At 42.1% G+C, this 5437-nt stretch overlaps 1 long non-coding RNA gene across 1 annotated transcript in view; it reads left to right on the forward strand.

The window, feature by feature from the left end:
- The window catches only part of LOC135114535 (uncharacterized), a 125383-nt gene extending 124145 nt beyond the window's left edge, over positions 1–1238 (forward strand). Inside the window, exon 3 of the long non-coding RNA XR_010275534.1 lies at positions 1197–1238. This is a non-coding gene — a long non-coding RNA (uncharacterized LOC135114535). The remainder of the gene's footprint in view (positions 1–1196) is intronic.
- The last annotated feature ends 4199 nt before the right edge of the window (positions 1239–5437 follow it).

Below are 5437 nucleotides of genomic sequence, written 5' to 3' on the forward strand. Positions count from 1 at the left end.
CACGGAAATCATATTGTGAAGGCAAGCTGCAGGTGTTCAGGTGGCATAACAAGGCAAGCTGTTAAGTAAGGCTTTTTGAATGAACCTTGGCTGTAAATAGTGAGACAACATGTGGCTGTATTATTCTTTTCACTCTTTTTTTTTTCCACCTGCACAATTGTCTCTCCCTTAATTATTTTCCATCGATCCAGGTTTTATCTCAGAGTTTCGTATCACACTGGCAGTTTTTTTTTTTTTTCCTGCTTTAATTGTTTCCCGGGAGTCTAAGTTTATCCCAGACCTTCATATCATATTTAGCATTCAGGTGTTTATTAGGTTTCTCACGCAAGACAGATTTGGAGTCAGCGGACACACATCTGGTGCCGGTATAATTACACCTGCGCAAGCCTGGCACGCCGCTCGGCTTTATTACCAGAACTCATGCAACTTTACCATGAAAATTAGACCTGGACATTTTTACGTTGTTTCTTCCTTTCGTAACATTTTCCAGGTGTGTCATTGCCGCGTCACTTAACCCTTTCCCTGCTGTGGTTGTCCTTGCCTGACATTCTGCGCGCTGTCGTAAATTGTCTACATGGCCACACACACACACACAGAGAGAGAGAGAGAGAGAGAGAGAGAGAGAGAGAGAGAGAGAGAGAGAGAGAGAGAGAGAGAGAGAGAGAGAGACGAGAGAGAGAGAGAGAGAGAGAGAGAGAGAGAGAGAGAGAGAGAGGTTAATTTTGTCTTTTTTTGACTGTACGTATTACAAAAATGTCAAAAAAAAGCTGCAGGTAATTGCGAAAAAAAAAGAGTTGTTTTGGTAGAGAAGAGATGAACACCACACTTTACTTAACTCTGACTGGTAATAACTATAAGACGCTAATTACTTCAGCAGAGCATAATAAAACACTAATAAAAGCCACAGAAACTGATAACTCCGGACTATTATTTCATCTCTTGTAATCAGTGGTGCTTCTCCAGTTTATATAACGAGTACACTTAATTTCCACCACAACACTGACTGAGCTGAAGGGGCGCCGCAGCACATTAGAGGATCAATAGATACTGGAAATCCCGATACATAAACCCAAAGTAAGCATCAAACTGCCATTTGGAAAGTAGATATCGGAAAATTAGACACGAAAATGTGTATGTAATCAAATGGTGAGGATTAGTCTGTCTTTGTGTCAATGTTTCTTTTGCTTTGCTTTCAGATTGTGGAACTGAGAGAGAGAGAGAGAGAGAGAGAGAGAGAGAGAGAGAGAGAGAGAGAGAGAGAGAGAGAGAGAGAGAGAGAGAGAGAGAGAGACGGACAGACAGTGACATAATGACATAAACACAAACGGACAAGCAGAGGGAAGAACAGACACAGACAAGCGCGCACACACAGACGGACAAAAAGAAAAAAAATATCCATGAAGAAGAGGGATTATGGAAGAAGAAATAGAAGGAACCACGTTATTTTCCTCCATTAAGTCACCTTTAATTAAGAACACAAGGCCGCACCTTACCAACCCAGCTGTGAATGTCATTAATTAAACCTTCCTGCCTGGGCGTACACTAAATAGGTAAGTCAGGGCCTGAAGGCACCCGGCGGGAAATGAAAGTCGAGGTACAACTTATTGAAGAGAGAGAGAGAGAGAGAGAGAGAGAGAGAGAGAGTAGAGAGAGAGAGAGAGAGAGAGAGAGAGAGAGAGAGAGAGAGAGAGAGAGAGAGAGAGAGAGGTGTATCGTCTAAATCTACTAATTGGACTGGAAAAATACACCTGCTCTTCCTTTGGCTGCAGGGCAAGAAACTGGTTGAGAGGTGAGGGGACCGTGTTTACTCTGACCATCTTGACTTTACCTTCTTCGCCTCCTCCTCCTCCTCCTCCACCTCCTCCTCCTCTCCTGCTTCCCATTTTCTTCTCTCCTTTCCTTGTCCTTGTTTTTTTGTCTTGTTCTTGTTTTTCTTTGTCTTGCTTTTTGTCCTCCTCCTCCTCCTCCTCTATTATTTTTTCCTTTATCCTCAAACAGCTACGTTTCTCTTTCTGATAAACTATCTCGTGCAGTTTGCTTCTTCTCTCTCCTCTTTGCCTGTCTCATTCCCTCTCCCTCTTCCGTCTTGCCTCTTTCCCTACTCTTCCTGCTCCTCTTCATCCTCTTTACATATTCCTTTACACTTCCTCCTTTCTCTCCTTCGCCTCTCTTCGTTCCTTTCGTTCTTGCTTTTTCTGTCTCTCACTTTCGTTCCTCTTCTCTGTTTTTTTTTATTTTCTCTTCCCAAGACGTGAGATTTGGGACACTTTTTGTTTGTCTTTTTTTCTTTTCTTTCTTTTCTTCTGTTTTTTCTCTCTTTTCTTTTTTTGTGGGGGAGAGTTACCGCCAGAATCGTCCCTTTTTTTCCTTTCAGATTTTACTCTCTCTCTCTCTCTCTCTCTCTCTCTCTCTCTCTCTCTCTCTCTCTCTCTCTCTCTCTCTCTCTCTCTCTCTCTCTCTCTCTCTCTCACCTTCGTCTGTCTGTTTGCTCGTTTCCTCGCTTGACTTTTATTGTTTGCTTGTTTGTCTCTCGGTTTTGTCAATGCCCACTGCTTCGTTTCTCTCTCTCTCTCTCTCTCTCTCTCTCTCTCTCTCTCTCTCTCTCTCTCTCTCTCTCTCTCTCTCTCTCTCTCTCTCTCTCTCTCTCTCTCTCTCTCTCTCTCTCTCTCTCTCTCTCTCTCTCTCTCCCCCCCTGTGTGTGTGTGTGTGTGTGTGTGTGTAGCAGCTGCGGGATCACTACACCATCAGGAGCTTCCAAGGAACTAATAGAAGACCGCCATACGTCCCAGCTCGTGGGAATACTAAGTCAGACTCGCCCATTAGAAAGGCGGCTCTTTAAACTCTGCCCACTCAGGGACGACTTGTGTGGAATTCGAGGGTTTGGGAAGAGTTGGAGTCCGGCACAAATAATGGAGGGAGTAGAAAATAGAAAGGAAAGTGAGGGAAGTGAGCTATGTGGAAGACTGGGATGCGGTATAATATTGGGAGGTATATTTTGTGAAAGGTGGAATTGTTAGTTAAGGAAAGGAGATGCGGTTTTTGATTGTCAGTGTGCAAGTAACGAATTGCATTTTTTGGTTCGATGATTTTTAACGTTTTTCTCAATTGTAAGTCCGCTGATCTGCTGAAAATCGTATGAAACTTGATGGCTGATAGATTCTTTTCACATGAGAGGACTTCAGGTTCGAGAGAGAGAGAGAGAGAGAGAGAGAGAGAGAGAGAGAGAGAGAGAGAGAGAGAGAGAGAGAGAGAGAGAGAGAGAGAGAGAGAGAGAGAGAGAGAGAGAGAAACGTTAAATAGTGTGAGTGTGGAAATTTATTTGACTTTTGGCTGTGACATTACTTGTTTTCAATATACTGAATAGTTTGAATCAGATAGTAGACATATAGGAACGTCAATTAAGAAGAGTTCGGTTTTGCTAGACGAATATTTGCAATGCCTAAAATGTATCGACTCCTCTTATAAATGTAAAGCAAGCCATTAAAGTTAGGTAAAGTTTTTGCAGTTGAAGGTCTGTATTCCCAAAAGTTCCGGCGTCTGATCTGGGCTGCTTCCACCAGGCTTGTTTCGTTAGTCCACGGTCATTAAGGCTAACATGTTGCAGCGCAGTTTATTCCGATATGGTTTCATCCTGTCGAGAACGTCACATGTTCGGTATTCATTCAAAATAAGGTAAATAGCTATGTAATTAATCACTGCCAAATCAATACAGTTCAACACAAGTCACCACAAATACAGATGGAATTTTCTAATTTGCAGCACACGTCATATCAGAATTACGGCACATATAAACCAATACATGATTAAGGAATTCTCAAACATATACATTTACAACGCTGCCAATCCCCTGTATTCCCGAATGAACAAAAGACAGGCTCCCACACGAGTGTCAAAGCACGTTAGGCGAAAGCAATCATTGCAGAATAATTTAATCCCAACTGGTCGTGCAAGCAATCAACTGAGTATCCATAAGAGGAAAACTGTACGTTCACCGCTAAAGTGATTTACGCTTATCTTGAATTCTAAATCATATAACAAATAACCTTTTGTGTGATCCTGCATCAGCGTGAGCTATTCATCTCGTCAGTCATACAGCGGTGTCCCTCCACTACATCCAGTGCAGTTCATCTCTTCAGACAGGCACGGAAGTATTGCAATGTGCATCACACCTGCATGTTAACAAAATCTGGCCGTGACTTTCCCGCCACAACAGCACCGTTTAACTAAGAAACATTTATAGCTTGCTGTACTTTACAACATACACTTCATTACTTTCGTAGCCTCGAACAACAATCCCTAGTCAGATAACAGCTTCAGCTCACACTGTTAAAATCAGCATCTACATGATGCCAGCTGAGCTGCCCGACCGTAAACTCATTTCGTGTGAGAAGTCTTGTAAACACGAAAACCGCAGTACTAAGAAAAAAACAAAGAATGAAGTACTAAAGAGTTTCAGGAAATGCTTATTATGACAAATTAAAGAAGAAATGGATAGTGTGTGTGTGTGTGTGTGTGTGTGTGTGTGTGTGTGTGTGTGTGTGTGTGTGTGTGTGTGTGTGTGTGTGTGTGTGTTTGAGTAGCATGAAGACAAGCGATCTTGCAAAGTCATGGTTACAGGTTAAGTAATATCACTCACTTCCATTGTTCTTAGTGCTTTCCCTCAATCCTTCTAAGAATCAATCAGCGTAAGGAGACTGTCAGTAGACCAGAAGACTTATTGTGAGTGAATAAGAACAAACGCAATACAAAGTGGAGGTGTGGTGTTACTTCATTATTGACCTTCACTGCACACTCTAGTTCACCTTGTCGTGTCCCGTTTATCATGAGGAACAATGGTTATGCTGTTAGTTTCATGTGAGTGAGTCAGTGAGTCAGTGATGCATGAACTGAATACTAATACGGATAAGTCTCATGAATTCCAGCATTGTGTGGAGACAGGAATGTTGTCTGTCCTCATCATGTTGTCCAGCTGACCTTTGATCTTCAGGAGGGAGGTTGATGTGTTATGGATAGTGACACCACTGGAATGAGTCTTTCTTGTTGTGAACCGCAATGGAGGCTTTGGTGGTTCAGGTTCAGGGAAATTATTCTGCCTGTTACTGGACAGCTTAGTTATGAATCTTTTTACAACTATTCTCGCACTTCCTTAACGTGTCAGAGCAACGTGAAAATGATTTGCATGGACAGACAAGGAAAGAGAAAATGCGAAGGATGATTTTGTGTTTTATTGACTATACAATTATTTGAGAGACTGCAGTGTAAAAGCATGTGTTCAAAAGTTTGGAAAAAATGGGAAAAATTGTTTATCAGTGAAAGAGGTAATTAATGGAAGCTGTGTTTGGTGAGGACAGTGATTCAATGCTTTGCTGTTTGTTCTTATTAGAGGTCATCATTTGCTGCCTCTCGTGTTCCGGCATTCACGTGCGTTATTGCGAAT

Source organism: Scylla paramamosain, chromosome 2 (genome assembly GCF_035594125.1).
Source record: "Scylla paramamosain isolate STU-SP2022 chromosome 2, ASM3559412v1, whole genome shotgun sequence".
Taxonomy (NCBI): Eukaryota; Metazoa; Arthropoda; class Malacostraca; order Decapoda; family Portunidae; genus Scylla; species Scylla paramamosain.